This window comes from Tupaia chinensis, unplaced genomic scaffold (genome assembly GCF_000334495.1).
Source record: "Tupaia chinensis unplaced genomic scaffold, TupChi_1.0 Scaffold000341_1, whole genome shotgun sequence".
NCBI lineage: Eukaryota > Metazoa > Chordata > Mammalia > Scandentia > Tupaiidae > Tupaia > Tupaia belangeri.
In genome coordinates, this window is record NW_006159835.1 from 1,634,164 (window position 1) to 1,655,330 (window position 21,167).

Consider the following 21,167-nt stretch of genomic DNA (forward strand, 5'->3'; position numbering starts at 1 on the left):
TTCTCTCTCTCTCCGTGTCTCTCTCTGGTCAAATTAAAATAAACAAATGAATAAATAAAATTAAATAATTCTTACAAAAAAAAAAACTGATGATGAAGAGAAAAATCTTCAAACTACCCAGAAAACAACAACAAAAAAATTACATGAAAAAGCAACTAATATGAATTATGACTAACTTAAAATCATAAACGATGATGCTAAAAGATATTGTAGCACCATCTTTAACATGCTGAAAATAATTTTTTTAGAGAGATTTTTGCTATAGGGCACATGTGCTTGCCAGAGAGATAGAGAGAAAGTGAGAAATCATACCCCCGGTGGGGGGGGCAATGATGGCCACACCACAGTCCCTTCCCCATTCTCCTCTTGAGATTTTTGGGCATGCACACACACACATCTGGCGTGAGTTTAAGCAGTGGGGTCTGGGACTCAAAACTGTAGACAATTACGTGGTAGTCCAGCGATGTAACCATTACACAACCTGCTGGTCCCAACTTGCTGAAAATAATTAATACTCTCAACATAAAATCTTATATTCAGTGAAAAATAAACCTTAAATGAGGATGAAATTAAGACACTTTGAAATAAATTCAAGTTGAGAGAACTTAGCAGCAGATTTGTGCTTCAATAAAAGCTAAAGGAAATTTTTTAGGTAGAACAATACCAAATGAAAACTTGGGTCTACACAAAAGAATGGTAAGCTCATGGAATACCATTATGTCTTTTCTTCTCATTTACATTTTTCTTTAAAAGATAACTGTTCAAAACCAAAATAATGCATTTAGATGATTATAACTTACATCAATGTGAAATTAATGACAGTAACATCACAGCAGGGGATAAGTGGAATTGTACCATTGTAAGACTTGTATCTTTTATCTAAAATAGTAAAATATTAAATAGACTATAAGTTAAGATTGGATATGTAGTACCTAGAAGATTTTCTTAAAAATTTACCTAGCTGAGAACCAGCAGTTAGCTTAATGGCTATGTCGCTGGACTCCCACGTAGTTGACCGCGGTTTGCGTCTCAGACCCGGTGGCTTAGAACTCACTCCGGCATGTGTGCGTGTGTGCCCAAGATCCCAAGAGGAGAATGGAGGAGAAGGGATTGCAGCGTGACCATCCCTCCTGGGGGGTGATTTCTCGCTTTCTGTCTCTCTCTCTCTCTCTGTCTGTCTGGCAAGCGAACGCACCCTATAGCGAATACCTCTCCAAAAAAAAAAAATTTACCTAGCTGTTTGGCTAAAATATGTCAATAGGATAAATCAAGAAATTATTATAACAGTATAAAATAAACCATGAGTCACACTGATACAAGTACATAAATACGTAAATAAAGCTAATAAATATAAAATTAATTATAGAATTAGAAAATTTCAGTTTGGTACACATAGTAGCAATTGAATAAGGGAAGAATTATTAACAAATGCTATAACTAGTAAGACAAAGTTTCATGAAAGTCAGATACTTACATTGCCTCAAAACTTTACTATCATCAATAATGAAACAAAATAACATGCACCTTAAATATTGCAGTAAAATGACAACATCCCTTCTGTGGCGTTTCTACAAAGAAGCACACAGTCTCAATTTAATTATGAAGAAGAATCAGAACCTGAATTGAAAGACATTCTATCAGAAATGTCAAATTCGGGAACCAGCAGTTAGCATAATGGCTATGTCTCTGGACTCCCACGTAGTCGACCGCGGTTCATGTCCCGGACCCGGTGGCTTAAACTCACGCCGGGCGCGTGTGCGTGCGTGCCCAAGATCCCGAGAGGAGAATGGAGGAGAAGGGATTGTGGCGTGACCATCCCACCTGGGGGGTGATTTCTTGCTTTCTGTCTCTATGTCTCTCTGTCTGTCTGGTGAGCGCACGTGCCCTATAGCAAAAACCTCTCAAAAAAAAAAAAGTCAAACTCATGTAAGAGAAAAGAAAACCAAAGAATTATTCAAGACTAAAGGAGACATAACTAAATACATTATGGAATGGATTATTTCAATATGGAGAACATTAGTAGGACAGTTTGATAAAACTTCAGTGACTAAGTGAGAATAACAATATCAGTGTTGATTTCATGATTTTGATGGTTTAATTCTTATTATCTAGGACAACATCTTAATTTGTAGAAAATAAACACTTAAGTTATTCAAGCACGTGTTGACTACTTTCAAATGGTTTAGAAAAAAATGAATTTTGTATTGTTCTTGAAACTTTTCTGTAACTTTGAAATTTAAAAAAATTTAAATGCATTTTATATGAATTTTTCACCTATTTTCACATCTCTATATGTTTTATTGTCTATGCCTTCTTTAAGTAGAAGCTGTATAGTTTGGAGGTCTATTTCTTTGGTCACAGAATGTTGCTTTTAATTTTTTGTCTGTAGGGGGTCTTATTCAGGTAACCTCTCCAAACTAATTATTAACTGTGGCATTTGCTTTACTCATTGTGGCATAAAAGCCACCCACAATTGCCTCTCTGGCCTCTTGCTGGATGGCATGAGGATGAGTATGCCTTCTGAAGATTCTCATGTTGGCGTTCCTAATTATCTTGGCCATTGGCACAGGGCCAGTTGGAATGTCAACTGTGCCATCTGATAATGCTATAAAAAGACCTATAGCTGCTGTTCTTCAGCCATCTGTGCCTTCCCTTGGCATGATATTGGGTAGTTTGTCTTTCATTGGCATGAGTTTTGTAGGGTGGCTTGCATCTGCCATTCCTAGGCACTTGCTTGGTGATCAAGTTGACACAGAGTTTCATCCTTGGCACTATTTTTTTTATACAGAGGAGTTTTATACCTGCTAACTTAAGAAATGAGACTTATCATTTATTATATACATTATCATTACAATTTAAAATGTTATATAGACTATTTTGGCTTCTATTGACTCAAACTTAGTGTAGACTTACAAGTTTACATTTTCCCCATCAGGAGTCACCAGTCAGAAGAATTAACTACCAAGTGAAACACACCTCTTCTGTTTTAAGGATACTAGATTGAGTGTACACGTTAATGTGTACCTCTTGTGCCAAGTGTCTAGAAACAGTGAAAGATGCCTATGTGTGTGTGTGTGTTTTCAAAATTTATAGCTGGAATTCAAAACAAGAATATTTGATGGACAAAGGGTATACAGAATCCACTGCAAACTGTAAAATGGCAGAGTATTGAAGAAAGAAAGGCAAAACAAAAATGTCAAGTGGAGAAGACAGCTAACAAGAGTTGGAAGAAGCACCAGAAGTTCTTCATTCCCTGAGGAAGGGAGACGCTGGAAATGTGAAAATGTTCCTAGGGCAAACATGGATGAACATGGGTTACTACAACAGGAAAAGTAGGGTGAGTGAAGGAGAAAGGTCAGAATAAGTAGATCAGATCCTGATTTAAACCATAGGTATTTTTATAAAAATAAGTTGAACTGTTTCTAAATCAAAGTGTTAGGCTAGGTCTAGTCAGAAGCCATACAGAAAAAACAGTATCTGAAACAACACTTCACAAAGAGGAAAGTTTTATTCAGTTGACAACAGCCAGGAGATAGGTCTCCAACACACCTCCTCAAGTTAACAGGATCTGGGGTTTTTAAGGAGGAGAAGGTATGTAGCTACAGGAAGGTGGGCAAATAAAAGGTTAGAAGGCATGCAATTTGACCTCCATCAAGATATCAAGTCTTGGGGGAACCAGCAGTTAGCGTAATGGCTATGTCGCTGGACTCCCACGTAGTCGACCGCAGTTCACGTCTCAGACCCGGTGGCTTAAAACTCACGCCGGGCGCGTGTGCGTGCGTGCCCAAGATCCCGAGAGGAGAATGGAGGAGAAGGGATTGCGGCGTGACCATCCCCCCTGGGGGGTGATTTCTCACTTTCTGTCTCTCTGTCTGTCTGGCGAGTGCACGCGCCCTATAGCAGAAAAAAAAAAAAAAAAAAAAAAACCCTCTCCAAAGATATCAAGTCTTACTCTTTTCTAAAGAATTTATTTTAAACATTGATTTTTGTGAAATACTGAATGGGTTTTCACAGCTTGCATACAGTGTGTAGTTAACAAATGAGATATAGACATACTCATCTTCAACATTGAACATTACATTATGTTGTATATATTTCATACTATTTATAAAATACGCAAAAAAATGTCATGACTTTTCTGACACCCCAATAGTTCTAAGTTTCTCTTTATTTTCAGAAATACATACTGAATGGTCAGTGAAATTAATTCATTGTGTTGGGTCATTGGGAAAGTCAGGAAGTATTTTTCTGTGGAAAAATGTGTCATTTCTTTCCTGACAACCCAATAATACACCATTCCATAACATATTTCTATTGCTTACATGCATTCTTGTGTCTATAATAAATACCTACCACCCATACAACTTCTGTGTCTACCATTACTCTTTTTTATGTCTCAAGACCTTCAAATCACACCAGAAAATACAGACATTTGGTATCCGTTAAGCAGGGATAGAAAGTATGTGTCTTTCCTATGTGTCTGGCTTGTTTCACTTAGCATTGTATCTTCTAGGTCCATCCATTTTGTGTCAAATGACAGGATACCATTGTTCTCCATGCCTGAGTAGTACTCCATTGCGTATGTGTCACATTTCCTTAAGCCAGTGATCTTACTTTGGGCACTTAGGTGTATCCCGTGTTTTACCTGTTGTGCATAATGCTACAATAAACATGGAAATCACTGACTCAGTGATTCCCTGTCTTTTGGGTAAATACTGAAAATGGAATTACTATGTCATACAGTTCTGTTTTTAGATTTTGAAGAACCTCAATGCTGTTTTGCACAGTGGCTTTACTAATTTACATTCCTACCAACAGTGCACAAAGGTTCCTTTTCTCCACAGCCTCTCCAGCACTTGTTACTCTTTGTTTTCTTTTCTTCTCTTTCTCTCTTTCGTTCTCCCTTCCTTCCTTCCTTCCTTCTTTCCTTTCTTTCTTTCTTTTTTGGATCTTAGTCATTCTCAAAAGAGTTATGTGATATCTCATTGTGGTTTTGATTTATATTTCCCTTATGACAAGATGGACACTTTTCTATATGCTTTTTTTTTTTACCTATTTGTATGGATTCATTTGAGAGTTATCTGTCAACATGAATTGCCTATTTGCTAACTAATTCAGGGTTTTTTTGTGGGTGAGCTGTTTGAGTTCTTAATATATTCTGTTTTTTTTTTATCTCTTATTTGAAGTATAATATGCAAATATTTTCTCCCATTCTATGATTATCTCTTTACTGTGCAGAAGCGTATTAGTTTGATGTCTTCCTACTTGTCTCTTTTTGATGGTGTTGCCTATGCTTTAGAGTCTTTATAGATTTGAGTTTTATATATAAGTCTTTAATCCATTTCGAGTTAACTTTTGTAAATGTTAAGATATGGGGGTCTAGTTTCAGTCTTCTGCAGGTGAAGAATCTTTTTCCCAGCACCTTTCGAAGAGACAGTGTTTTCTCCATTGGATTGTCGTGTTACCATTGTCAAATATCAGTTGGCTGTATGTTATTGAGTTTATTTCTGGGTTCTCTCTTCTGCTGCATTGGTCTGTGTCTGTTTTTGTGCCATACCATGCTGATTTGCTTATTATAGTTTTGTGATATTTTTAAAGTCAAGCAGTGATATATTCTTTTTTGCACAGTATTGCTTTGGTGACATGGGTTCTTCTGTGACTCCAGACAAATTTTAAAAATGCTTTTTTCTATTTCTGTGAAATGCTGCTTGTATTTTGATAGGAATTGCATTGAATTTATAGATTTCTTTATGTAATATGGACATTATATATATATATATATATAAATATATATATAAATATATATATATGTGTGTGTGTGTGCTCATATATATATGAGGTTTTTGCTATAGGGTGTGTGTGCTCGCCATACAGACAGAGACAGACAGAAAGTGAAAAATCACCCCCCCCAGGGAGGTTGGTCACGCTACAATCCCTTCTCCTCCCTTCTCCTCTCGGGATCTTGGGCACGCACACACACGCACCCGGTGTGAGTTTTAAGCCACTGGGTCCAGGATGCGAACCGCGGTTGACTACATGGGAGTCCAGCGACATAGCCATTACGCTAACTGCTGATCCCTTAAAAATATTTTTTTACCTCATTTTCTTTTGTACATTCAATCACATTATTTAGCTTACAAAGTGAATATTTCAACATGTGAACATTTCTCCCTAGTCCTATTGATAAAAAATAATACCACATTTCTTTGTCCCATTAATGCTTTGCGTCTCTATTTTTCTTCTAAATGTCCTTCCTCAGACTCTATATCCTTTAGTCAATCAGTTTCTGTCATAGAGTGTAGACACTCGGTAGTGTGGATGGCCATGCCACAGTCCCTTCTGCATTCTCCTCTCTGTATTTTGGACACACGTGCACCCAGTATGAGTTTTAAGCTGGAAGATTCAAACCATGCTCAACTCTTTGGGAGTCTAGCCATGTAACCATCACACCATCTGCTGGTCCCAAATAGGGGCTTTCTATTCCAATTTGTATGAGCTTCTTTTCACTCTCTTGTCTGATTGTGTTGGCTAAGACTTTCAGTACTCTGTTGAACAAGGGTGAAGAAAGTGGTCATCCCTGTGTTTGAGTTTGAAGCAGAAAGACTTTTGGCTTTTTCCCACTGAGTATGTTAGCTGTGGATTCGTCATATATTACCTTTGTTGTATTAATAAATGTACTTTCTATGCCTGTGTTGTTGAGTTTTAATCACAAAGGGATGTTGTATTTTATCAGATGCTTTATCTGTCTTAATTGATATATTTTTCTCCTTCTGTCAACAAACTATTTATTATGTTACATGAATTGAACCATCGTTTATCTTCGGGACTACTTGGTTGTGGTGTTTACTCTTTTCAATGTGTTATTGGATTTGATTTGTTAGTTACTAGGGTTTTGTTGTTATTGTTATGTCTTGTTTGCTTTGGATATCAGGTGGTGTTGGCTTCATTAAACAAGCTTGCGAAGGTTGTCTCAATTTGTATCTTTTGAAAAAGTTTGAGAGGATAACTGGTGATAATTCTTTTTTAAAGTACTTGTAGAATTCAGCAGAGAAGCCATCCAGACTTGGGCTTTTCTTTATTAGGAGGTTATTTATTACTACTTAATCTCATTACTTGTTATTGGTCTATTCAGGATTTCTATTTATTTCTTGTTTAACCTTGATATATTGTATGTGTCCAGAAATTTGCCCAGGTTTTCCAGTCTATTGGCATATAGTCACTCACTGTATTCCCTTATGATCTATAGTATGTGTGCTATTTGTATTGTATTGTGTCTTTATTTATTTCTGATTTTATATCTGGATCTTCCGTTTTTCTTTGTTAGTCTAACTAATGGTTTGTCAATTTTGTTTATCATCTCAAATGGCTTTTGTCTCAATATTTTTGTATTGCTCTTCTCTATTTTATTTTTAGTTATAGTCTTTTTTGTTTTCTATTACTTTTGGGTTTCACTTATTCTTGTTTTCTAGTTTCTTGAGATGCATCCTTAGATTGTTTGCCATTTTTCTGTTTCTTTCTTGTAAGCACTAATTGCTATAAACTTCCTTTTAATGCTGCTTTTGCTATATCCTAAGTATTTTGGAATATCACGTTTCCTTTTTTTTTTTTTTTTTTTTTTTTTTTTTTTTTTTTTTTTTTTTTTGGGGAGGGGGCCCCCCCCAACCCAGACAGACAGAGACAGACAGAAAGCGAGAAATCATCCCCCAGGGGGATAGTCATGCCGCAATCCCTTCTTCTCCATTCTCCTCTGGGGATCTTGGGCATGCATGCACACGCGCCCGGTGTGAGTTTTAAGCCACCGGGACCGTGACGCGAACCGCGGTCAACTATGTGGGAGTCCAGCGACATAGCCATTACGCTAACTGCTGGTCCCCACGTTTCCTTTTTTTTGAGAGGTTTTAGCTATAGGGTGTGTGCGCTCACCAGAAAGACAGAGACACAGACAGAAAGCTAGAAATCACCTCCCAGAGGGGAGGGCCACACCGCAATCCCTCCTCCTCCATTCTCCTCTCAGGATCTTGGGCACGCATGCATACATGCCCAGTGTGAGTTTAAGGCCCCTAGTCCAGGACTTGAACCACAGTCAACTACATGGGTATCCGGCGACATAGCCTTTATGCCAGCTACTGGTCCCAATATGTTTCAAGATATTTACATTTTTTCATTCTTAATTTCTTCAATATTTGTGGTTTTTCTAAAATTCTTTTGAATGTTAATTTTAAGTTTAATTTCATTGTGATCAGAGAAGACGCTAAATATGATTGCTGTTCTTTTAAATTTGTAGAGACTTCTTTTCTACCCTGTATTGTGGTCAATCTCACATAATTTCCATGAGCCACTGGGAAAAATGTGTATTCTGTATTTGTTGGGTGAAATATCTATAAATGTCTTTTAAGTCCATTAGGCTTATGATATCATTTAATTCCAATGTCTCTTTAACATTTTCCTAGATGACCTATCTAATGGTGATAGCTGGATGTTAAAATCCCAAACAATTGATGTGTTAAGACTCTATTTCACCCCATGAGTCTATAAGTCTTTGTATTATGTTTGGTGCTCTGATGTTTGGTGCATAAATATTTATAATTGCTATAGCTTCTTTCTGAGTTGATTCCATGAAGCTATATAATGATCTTTGCTTCTTTTTACAGAGTTTAGCTTGAAGTCTGTTATGTCTGATATGAAATAATCAGTCCTGATTTTTTTATCTAGCTTCACATTTACATGAAAGAACTTTTTCTGACCTTTCACTCTCAATCTCCTTACATCTTTACTGATGAGGTGTGTTTTTTGTAATCAACATATAGCACTATGTTTAAAGCTTTTGGTTTATTTTGTTTGTTTGTTTGTTTTTTAATTTATTCAGCCAGTTTCTATCTCTTGATTGGGGAGTTTAATTTACTTATATTCAATGATACTGTTGATATGTACAGGTTTATACCTACCATTTTGTTGGTTGGTTTCTGGTTTTTTTGTGCATTTTCTTATTTTTCTTTTACCTTTGTGTTTCTTTGCTGTTTGGAAGTTTTCCATAGTGGTAGGAATTGAATCATTTCCTTTTCTTTGTGTCATTCTTCTACTAGTGATTTTTACACTTTCATGTGTTTTCATGGTGATATTTATCTTCCTTTCATTTCCAGATGTAGTACTCCTTTAAGTATAAATGAATAAATGTGTATGTGTCTTGATATATTTTGGGGAGGGTGGGGCTGGGGGGTATATTAGCTGTCCAGAGAGAGAAAGCGCTCACTATAGGGAAGGGTCATATTCACAATCCCTCTCCTCTATCTCTCCCTCCTTTTGTGATTTTGAGTACACACACACACACACACACACACAGACACACACACCTGGTTGTGTTACTCAAGCCATAAGGACAAGGACTCAAACAACATGGTTGACCATGTGGGACCAACCCAGCTGCCTTAACTTCCAGGCCATGCAGCCTAACTACCAGGTCATGCAGCCAGTCCTTCCTTAGGTGTTTCTTAAAGAGCTGGTCTAGAATTTGGTGAATTCTTCAGTTTTTGTTTGTCTGTATATGATTTTATTTCTCCTTCCAATTTGAAGGACTGTTGTGCTGCATATAATATTCTTGGCTGAAATGATTTTCTTTTAGAATTTTGAGTATGTCAGCCCATTCTTTCCTTGACTTGTGAGGTTTCTGCTGAGAGGGCTGAGGTTACTGTGATGAGGTACCTTTTATAAATAACTTGGAACTTAGCTCTAACCATTTTTAGGCACTATCTTTGACTTTTGACATTTTGACAATGATGTGCCTTGGAGAGGATTTCCTTATGTTGAATCTATTTGGCACCTTTTAAATTTCCTGTTTCTAGATGTCTATATCTCTCTTTAAATATGGGAAGTTTAAGCTAATATTTCATAAAATGGATTTTCTATGCCTTTTCCCATGTCTTTGCCTTATGGAATACCCATTATATGAATATTTGGTTGTTAAATGGGGTCCCACATTTCCTGTATGTTATCATTTTTATTAGAAAGTTTGCTCTATTTCCAAAGTTGTGTCTGCCCTTTCCAAGATTCTTTTTTCTGCATGGCCAACCTGTTGTTGATGCTCGCTTCAGAATTTTTTATTTTCTGAACTGTAGTCTTCATTTCCAGGATTTCTGTTTGATTTCTTTTTTAAAAGAATTATTTGTTTTATTTTATTTAGTATTGTTATTTTTAAAATTTTGCTGTGGGGTACATGTGCTCACCAGAGAGAGAGACAGAGAAAGAGAGAGAGAGAGAGGGAAAGTGAGAAAGCCATCAAGTCCTGGACTCAAACCACATTCGGTCATGTGGGACTCCAGCACCTTAAAAACCGTACCATCTACTGGCCCTTGATTCCTTTTTAAAAGTCTGTCTCTTTATTGAATTTCTTATCCATGCCATGGATTGTTTTCCTCATCTCCTGGAATTATTAGTATTGTCTTGCATTTCATTTAATTTTATTATGATAATCATTATCAAATCTGATTCCTGTGTTTTATCTGTGGTTAGTAGGGAGTTAGTGTGTTTCTTTGGAAGAGAAATGTTTTCTTTTTTTTTCTTATTTATTGTCCCTGCATTGATGTTTAGTTACCTGGTGGAGAACTCTTCCTATAGATGGGGTGTACTTCATGACAATATAACTGCTGCCCTGAGTTCTCAGACCCTAGACAGAGGGTAGAGGTCCCCCTCCAGGTCAGGGATGCAAGTGAAACTTTTGCCGAAGTAAGTAATATCCTGCATCTTCAGTGGATTGCCCATAGGAGAGATACATGTGCTGGATAAGGAGTTGTGTGACTCAGGGGACAGCTAGTTGTTTAGTTTACAGTTTCTGTGCACTCCCTGGGGGAAAAAAAAAGTCCAGCAGAGGCCCTGACCACTATAGCTGTGTTCTCCCCACAGCTAGTTTGCTGCAGGAGGGGGAGGTGGGGGCTGTCAGTGTAGGATAATTCTCTCAGTGAGCCTACATGCACTAGAAAAGAATCAATTTTTAAAATTTGATTAATTTTCTCTGTTGATTGTCCTCTTTTTTTTTAGTGTCAGCACATTTTTTCTGTAAGAAGCCAGATCATAAATGTTTTTGGCTTTGCAGGCTATATTGTCTTATTGTAGTTACTCAACTCTGTTATGAAATCATGAAAGCAACCATAAATGATATATAAATAAATAACCATGCTGTGTTCAGTCATCAATAAACTTCACTAATTTTTAGATTTTTGCCATAGGGCAGTATGCTCACCCAAGAAAGACAGAGAGAGGGAAAGTGAGAAATCAACGTCCAGGAAGGAATGGCTACACTACAATACCTTTTTCTCCATTTTCTTCTCAGGATTTTCGGTATGCATGCACACATGCCTGGTGTGTTTTTCAAGCTGCCTGATCTAGGACTTGAACCATCAAGCTGGCCATGTGGGATCCAGCACTTTAACCATCATGCCTCCGGTTGACCCTAAAATTTATGTATTGACAATGACGATTGAATTTTATATAATTTTCTTGGGTATTACCTTTATTTTAAATTTTCAGATCCATTAAAAATATAAAAATCTAATTTACAGACTACACAAAGATGGGCCAGAATTGGTTGTTTAGTCTATTTTACTGACCTCTCTTTAGTTCGTTGATTTCCATATTAATCTTTTTTTTTTTAAAAAAAAAAAAAAAAAAGAACAATCTACTTAATTCCATTTGTTACTATTATCTTTTAATTTGACCAGAGAGAGAGAGAAAGGGAAAGGGAGAAAGCAAGCCACCAGGTCTGAGACTTGAATGTCGGTCGGCCATGTGGGAATCCAGTGCCTTTTAACCACCACACCACCTGCTGGCCCCTTCAGTGTTAATCTTTATTTCCTTTTTTCTACTCATATTTGCTTTAATGCATTATATTATTTAGGTTTTTAAGGTCGAAGCTTATGCTGTCAATTTAGAGCTTTCTCCATTATTAGTATAAGCATTTATAGCTAGAAATTTCTTCACAGCTGAATTTTACTTATATATGCCATGTTTCATTTTTATTCAGCTTAAAACAATTTCTGATTTCTGTTGTGATTTTTTTTTTGATACAGGCTATTTAAAAGTGTGTTGCTTAACATTTGAGAATTTTTAAGATATGTTTGTAAATTAATTTCCAATTTCATTCCTTTGTACACAAAATACACTCTGATTTCAGTCTTCTAAAATTTATTGAGAATTGTTTTGTGGCCTAATATATAGCCTGTTGAATGTTACATGTGTTGAAAAAAATAGTTTACTCTTGCTCGGTGTTCCATAAATGATAATTACGTCCAATTTGTTGACAGTGTTATTTTTTATATCCTACTATATTTGTTCAGTTACTTAGAGGAGACTTTAAATTTTTAACTGTAACTGTGGATTTTACTATTTCTATTTTCACTTTTCAGATGTTGGTTCTATTTTGAGGCAATTGACTCTCTTTATCGTAAAATGTACTTTTTTTCTAAATAATATTTATTGTTCTGAAGTTCAGTTCTCTTTTACTAATTTAGACACCAGCTTTCTTTTGATAAATGTTTACATTTTATGTCTTTTTTCATCCTTCTACTTTTAACTTACTTGTGTCTTTCAAGTGGATCTCCCATAGACAAAACATAGTCAATTCTTGCTTTGTTGTCCAGTGTGACAACCTCTGTTTTTAAGTCGACCTTTTAGACCAGTTTCATTTAATTATTGATATAGATTTAAGTCTGTTATCTAATTTGGTCACATCTCTTCTTTGTTGCTTCCCCTTTTCTTCTTTTCATTCTTCTTTTGAATTAATTGGGTTTATTATTATTATTCTAATATAGCTCCTATGTTGACTTACTAGCTATACCTAATTGGGTGTGTTTGTATGCATGTGTGTGTTATGTGTATGCATGTGCACATACTTTTTCTAAGGTTATGATAAGCATATTTCAGTTATGGCCATCTATTTTTGGTATACAGTATTCAGTGTCATTGTATATATACTATAATGATGGCAACTATAAATACTCTGTCCTTTTATCTTCTGTTATATTTTACTCTTTTTGTTTCTATAGGTAATACATGTCATAATGTATTGTTACTGTTTTTACATAAACAATAGCTCTTAATTTTTAATGTGTAAAAAGCCTTAAGTATTTACCCTCATACTTTCCATTTTGACATTCATCATTTCTTTATATCCTTTTAAGTACTCATCTGGTATGTTTTCTTTCTTGACTGAATAACTTTATTTAGTATTTTTCATTGTGCTAATCTTTTAATGGTAAATCCTCTTAGCTTTCATATGTCTATAAAAGGCTTGACATCACCTTTATTTCTCAAAGATATTTTGGCTTAGTATAATTCCTGGTTGATACTGGTTGATAGGTGAGATTCTTATTTTTTCTCAACACTTAAAAGATATTGTTACATTGTGTTGCGACTTGCATAGTTTCACATGGTAATTCTTTATTTGTGTTTTTTTTTGGAGAGGTTTTCGTTATAGGGTGCATGCGCTCGCCAGAAAGACGGAGAGATAGAAAGCAAGAAATCACCCCCCCCCCCGAGGGGGATGGCCACACCACAGTCCCTTCTCCTCCATTCTCCTCTTGGGATCTTGGGCATGCATGCACATGTGCCCAGCGTGAGTTTTAAGCCACCAGGTCCGGGACTCGAACCACAGTCGACTCTATGGGAGTCCAGCGACATAGACATTATGCTAACTGCTGGTCCCACCATAATTACTTTTTAAAAATTATTTTCTGTGGGGACAGCAGGCAACCTAGTGGTTGAGGCATTGGACTCCCATGTAGTTTACTGCAGTTTGAGTCCCAGACCCAGTGGCTTGAAACTAACGCCAGGCCTGTGTGCATGTGTACCCAAAATTCCAAGAGGAGAATGGAAAAGGGATTGCAGTGTGACCCTCTCCCCTAGGAAGTGATTTCTCACTTTCTGTCTCTCTGTCTCTCTGGTGAACATATGCACCCTATAGCAAAAAGCTCCCAAAAAAATAAAAATAAAGAAAAGAAAAAAAATTCCAGGAGGACAACAGAGAAGGGATTGCGGCATGGCCATCCACCCGACCCCGGGGGGTGATTTCTCACTTTCTGTCTCTCTGTCTGTCTCTGTCTCTCCAGTGGGCACATGCACCCTAGAGTTAAAAAAAAAAAACAAAAAACTTTATAGTTAATTCCATTATCTCTGCCATCTCTGGGTCTCTTTCAAGTGTTCTGTTTTTCTCCTGGTTAGTGTTACAATTTCCTACTTCTTCATATATGTCAAGTATACTCTTATTGGAAGCTGATTTTATGATTTTGTGCTGTTACATGCTGGATTTTATTGTATACGTTTTAAGAATATACAGATGATATTTTTTCATTTATCTTTGGCCATGAAAACCCTTTCAAATGAATCCTACTGTAATGATCTCAGCAATACTGAGTTTTCTTGTCTTCTATTGTCACAAAGTGTCCCACACCTGAAGCCAGCAATATTTCTAAGTAATTGTTTCTTTGAGTAGCAAATGGTTACTAGATTTCACAGACTGGGTTCTTGAGTGCTTATTCCTCTCAAGCTTGTCATTATATTCCATAGGAAAGAGCTAGAACAGGGTTTGGCAAAATATTTTTGTGAAGGACCAGATAGTAAGTATTTTAGGCCTCGCAGGTTGTACCGTCTCTGTTGTAGGTATTCAACTCCTCCACTGTAGCTTGAAAGCAGGTACACCCAATATGTAAACAAATGAGGATGGCTATGTTCTAATAAAACTTTATTTACAAAACCTGGTCATAGGCTGAATTTGGCTGCACTTTGTTGTATAACATTTGTTTTAAAATGGTTTTAGAATAATCCCATAAATATTATTTCTACTGGTAGAAATATAGGAACATTTAGGGTTTCTTCTTAATTCCTTTGTTCTTAGATACATTCCTTAAATCATAAGACATATATATTTTTTAAGGTGACTTGAAGTTTTTTTCATGTAATTATACCATCATATTGATATACTCTTAACCTCATGTATGATATTTTTTATGCCAGAAGGTGGATGTTTGCATGTGGGAGATAAAGAAACAGAACCCTCAAAGGGGACCACAATTTTTTCTCTAGTTCTCCATCCCATCAGCATCCTGTGCATGCATGTGTGCAGGTCTGGGGTTTGAATCCCCGTTGGCCATGTAAGATCCAGCTCCCTCTATGCAGTAGCACTGACCTGCCGCTCTAGGGGTTAGCCCAATTTAATTTTGCTTTTTATGTTTAGGAGTTACTTTTAAAATTTGTCCTTAATTTTATAATTATCTAAAAGATGTATATGACTCTAGTTAAATCTCTTAAAATAGGCACATTCAGAGAGTTCTCAGTTTCAGTATGTTTTATTCACATTGTTCCTTATCTTCTCCATTAAGTTCTATTTGCTTTATAGGAAAAAATATATATATAAACACATACATTTTTATCTTCATTTCTAGAAAAATGTAGCACACTAAACACACTGTTTGACAACTTGGGGTACTTTTTGGTATTTTTTTCCTATATTTTGCTATGTGTCATTTCACATTGCAGTATAAAGAAATATCAAAATAATTTTTTTCAGTTTTTAAAATAATATATACAAATGTACATGAAAATGTAGTTTAACATTGATTGTTTATGGAAAAACATAAATGCCTAAAATTACTAAATAAATAAATAAATCTAACCTCACAGAGAAAATTGAAGCAGCAGGGGGAGGTGGGGGGAAACCTCCTGAAAGGAAGAAGTAGTTTTTATTCATGAATTCCACAAAACTTCCAAAAACATATAATTTCCAGAAACTTGTTCTATCATAAAAATATATGACATTCCAAATAAATTCTTCATTTGGTAACATAAAATTTTGATTCTTCTCATGTGTTTACTTTTCAGACGATTATTTTTCTCACATAAGAAAGACTTCAAAACATTTAGATAAATATTAAAAATGGATCACTAAACTTTATATTAAATATCACTATGAAATAAACATACTTTCTTATCTTGAAAGTTATATTCTTTTAAAAAGGAGGAAAATGTGACTCTGTAAGCAGAGCCACTTGTTAATGTCCCAGGGACAGGTCCGGAGAGCTCCCTGAGTAGGTACCAACGAGCGGGCTAGCTGAGGGTGGCTCATGACATCAAGATCTTGGGGATGCTGTCTCTCTTTCTTCCTCATGGAAGAAATAAATAAAAGAAAAAAAAAGAGGATGCAATAAAGTTATAATCACAAAATCTGTTTGTTTAAAGAAAAAAAGAGGTACTTATAGTCTCCTCAACTATACAAAATATGAAACTTGTAAAATATTAAGTTTTGGAAAAATATATATTATTCCTAATTCTAAACAGATTTATCCTACAGAGAAAAATATTATTTTTAGATAAACAGAGAAAGAACTGTATCTACATTGTAAACTTCTGTGTTTACATGAAATAGCATGAATTTGAATGTTGTGAAAGCAATTTTAGACAAGGTTTAAATATGTAAAACTGAAGAATATCTATATAAATCTTCAATTACCAATTGATTGAGACTAAGTAAAATATTACAAGGGTCTGAACCATGTAATCTTAAATACATATAAGCTATTGCAGGTCTTTGACAGTGCTTCCATTTCTCAAACAAACATATCTAAAAACATTAAATTTTAAAAATTGTACTTTATTTTTTAATTTTTTAATTTTTTTTTCTCTTTGCTAGAGGGTGTGTGTACTCACCAGAGAGAAACAGAGAAAGAGGGAGAGGAGAAAGCACCTCCTCACTTTAGAGATTTTAGGCATGTGCATACACACGCATATGCATACACACACACACACACACACACATGCACACACACACACACACACATGCATACACACACACACACACACACACAGCATGTTACTCACACCACATAATTAGCCATGTGGGATCTAGCTGTCTTAACTACCAGGCCATGGAATTGACTCAACATTAAAATGTTTAAAGGATTACAGTGACAGTAGTTGTAACTACCCATCAGTGATCAATCAAAGGTATGATTTAAACATGGAAGTCTACTCAAGATATTTTTCTAGCGTTAAACACTTTGCATTGTAAATTTGCATATTCATTCTAGTAGCATATGTAAAAGTCCTCTGTGAAAGGTAATAGGAATCCAGGAACAGCAGGGTTTTTTTATTTTAGATCTTAGACGATACAGACAGACTAGTATAAATTTTGAAATCTGGGTCATGGCCAAATACTGTCAGTTTGTCATCTTTTGTTCAGTGCAAGCCAATTTCACTTAATAGCGCTAAATGATGGTACTAATGTAAGTCAAATTGTAAAGTTTTTACTGAGAATGACAAATACTAAGTGGTTCGCTCTTGTGAATAATATTTTTTCTGAAAACTTGCTTCCAGGTTACTAATACTTTTGTAAACTAGTCATCCACTAATAAGTTAACCCTGGCTTGGTGGCCGTAAATGTTGGAAATTATCAAATGTTGGAAATCTACTGCCATCTGTATTGTTTATTTAGACTTGATATGTATCGTTTAAGTCACACAGTGGGCCCAACTTCAGGGGCCCAGGTGGTAGGGCACCACTGCACAACTTTAGAGTCCTATGGGAAGGCCTAGCGTTCTGACCAGAATATGCTGAGTATACTATGATCCTGACTGACCAAAGACAAGGGAGACTGTCAGAGTATGGTGAGACTGTTAGGGATTCTGTCTTTCATTTCTCAAGAAATAAATTTAAAAATTTTAAATCATGGGAACCAGCAGTTAGCGTAATGACTATGTCGCTGGACTCCCCCGTAGTCGACCGTGGTTTGCGTCCCGGACCCGGGTGCTTAGAACTCACGCCGGGCGTGTGTGTGTGCGTGCCCAAGACCCCGAGAGGAGAATGGTGGAGAAGGGATTGTGGAGTCCCATCCCCCCAGGGGGTGATTTCTCGCTTTCTGTCTCTCTGTCTCTCTCTGTCTGTCTGGCGAGTGCACGCGCCCTATAGCAAAAACCTCTCAAAAAAAAAATTTTTTTTAAATCATATTCAGTGTCTCCAAACGGGGACCAGTAAAACAAAAACAAGGCTTCCACGCATGTCTCTTTTCTCCCCTCCCAAATAGGCAATTATTTGTTAATTGACAAATAGTAACTGTATATATGGGGTACAATGTAATATGAGGTACAAATAGTAACTATATATGGGGTACAATGTAATCTATATGTTTCATTGTAGCAAATTAACATACCTATCACCTCACCAACTTTTTTTGTGTCTGCTGAGGACATTAAAGATCTATTCTTAGGGGCCAGCAAATCTATTCTTAGTGGCATAGGGGTTATGTCACTGGACTCTCACATGGCCGAGGGTGGTTTGAGACTCATGCAGTGGGGGAGGGGGGTGTGCATTCCCAAGATCCCAGGAGGAGAATGGAAAAGAAAGGATTGCAGTATGACCATCCCCCCTAGGGGGTGATTTCTCAGTTTCCTTCTCACCATCTCTTTTGCTCCCTTTCACCAGTGAGTGCACATGCCCTGAGCTAAAAACTTCTACCAAAAATCTATTTTTTCAGCAATTTTGATGTATATAAGACATTATAATTATATTATAATAAGACATTATTACTTGTGATCATCGTGCAGTCCAATAGACCACTTTACTTATTCCTCCAGTCTAACTGAAACTTTGTACCTTATCATCATCATCCTTTTCCCCTCCCTTCCTCTCTCCTACATCCTCAGCCTCTGGTAACTACTTTCTACTCTCTATTTCTATGAGACCAAGTCTTTTTAGATTTGATATATAAGTGAGATTATGCAGGATTTGTTTTTCTGTGCCTGACTTATTTCACTTATTATGATGTCCTCCAGTTCTACCCATGTCATTGAATGACAGAATTTCTTTCACTTTGTAGGCTGTATAGTATTCTACTGTGTGTATATAACACATTTTTCCTTATCCATTGTTCATTGATGGACACTCAAGTTAATTACATTTATCTTGGCTCTTGAAATGCATGTGGATGGGACCAGCAGATGGCATAATGATTATGTTTCTTGACTCCCATGTAGTCAACGGCATTTGACTCCTGGACCCGGCAGCTTGAAACTTACTCTAGGCACGTGTGCATGCATGCCTAAGATCCCAAGAGGAGAATGGAGGAAAGGGGATTGCAGCATGGCCATCTGCTTTGGGGGGTGATTTCTTTCTTTCTGTCTCTTTCTCTCTCTGTCTCTCCAGTGAGCACATGTGCCCTTAGCAAAAATATCTCTTAAAAAAAGAGGAAAAGAAATGAATGTGGGAGTGTAGATATCTCTTTAATTATTTATCTATTTATTTGTTTTGATTTCAGGCCGCCAGGTCCAGGACTCAAACCATGGTCAGTGGGAATCGAGTACCTCAAGCACCATGCCACCTGCTGGCCCCATAGATCTCTTTGACATACCAGTTTCAAGTCCTTTGGATATATACACAAAAGTAGGCTTGCTACATATATGGTAATTCTACTTGTGGTTTCTTGAGGAACTACCGTACTGTTTTCCAAAATGACTGTCCTGCTGGGTCATCAAAAAAGTTATGATGCATTTTTTAATAGAAAAACATAGAAAATAATACATCATGACTTTTCTGACAACCCAATAATTTATATCTCTACCAAAAAGGTACAGGGTTTCCCTTTTCTCCACATTCTCACCAACACTTTTCACTATTTATCTTTTTGATAGTAGCCATTCTACCAAGTATAAGGTGGTATCTCATAGTATTTATTTGCATTTCCCTGATGATTAGAGATGTTGAGCATTTTTTAAGTGTCTATTGGTCATTCATACCTCTTCACTTGAGAAATGCCTATTCAGATCCTCTACCCAGTTTTAAGTCAGGTTATTTGTTTTTTGGCTATTGAGTTTCTTGAACGTTTTGGATATTAGCTCCTTATCAGATGTCGGTTTGCAGATACTTTCTCCAATCCATGGACTGTCTCTTCACTCTGTTGTTTCCTTTGCTGTGCAGAAACTTTTAAATTTGGTGCATGCTCATTTGTCTATTTTTATTTTATTGCCCATACCTTTAAAGTTCTTTTCAGAAATCATTGCCCAGACCAATGTCATAGGCATTCTCTTCTAGAACCTTTGTAGTTTTAGACTTCATTTCAAAATGTTTTATCGATTTTGAGTTTATTTTTATCTGCGAGATAAGGGTTCAGTTTCTTTCTTCTGCATACAGATACCTAGTTTTACCAACACCATTTATTAAAGAAACTATCCTTTAACCATTGTGTGTTCCTGGGATCTTAGTTGACATCAATTGACTCTAGATATTTGGGTTTATCCCTAGGCTTTCTGTCCAGTTTCATTTTCAGTGTGTCTGTTTTCAGGCTATTCATATTAATTTCTTTATAAATATAAAACTGACCTTATTCTTTTTCCATTTTCTTTACAATAAAATTTTCATTCCAACAGTCATTTTGCACACCAAAAAGAGTGAAAAGTCATTTTTAGTGGCTCTACCTAGTGGCTCATATTGTTTGCCACTGCTTTGTCCCACACATCCAATAGTCTTTTCATATCACAAGACCTGCCATCGCCTAACAGAGCATTTTTTTTTCTTTTCAAGTTTTCTGCATATATGTATCAGATGGCATTCATTTCCTGTCACCTTCCCCTTGTTTTTCCTCTTAGTGAACTCCTTATTCATCCTTCAAGACTCACATCAAAGATTAGTTCCTCCTCTTTGGCTCCACAGCACTCTTGCAAATATGTATCATAAACTCTACAATTTCATGTAATTAAATATTTGTTAATAGCAGTCTTTCTTCTCATGGGGTTCAAAGCTTCTCAACACATGGTATTGTAATCGATCACTATGCTCCAGAACACTGCCTGGCACCTAGTGAGTACTAATTATTTGTTGAGTGAATGAGTTTAAAAGAATGACAGTATTTACCTTTTAAAAAGAATAGATGCCATACACATAAAAATCAGAGAGAAATCTGCACTGTATTCCTGGTATAGTGCTTAACATAATATGCAATTAATTTTTTTAAGTTGCTCTTCAGATATTATAGTCTGTATAAGACAGTAACAATTAAGGTTTTTATTCCCTGAGAAAACTAGGTATGTCAGGGCCAGCAGATGGTGTAGCAGTTAAGTTGCTAGACCCCCCCCCCACTTGGCCAACCATGGTTCAAGTCTCAGACCCAGTGGCTTGAAACCTAAGCCTGTCCACAT

General features: G+C 36.3%; 1 protein-coding gene across 1 annotated transcript in view; it reads left to right on the forward strand.

Annotated features, from left to right (window-relative positions):
• The window catches only part of WDPCP (WD repeat containing planar cell polarity effector), a 264,252-nt gene that overhangs the window by 240,325 nt on the left and 2,760 nt on the right, over positions 1–21,167 (forward strand). The gene's annotated exons all lie outside the window — the stretch shown is intronic.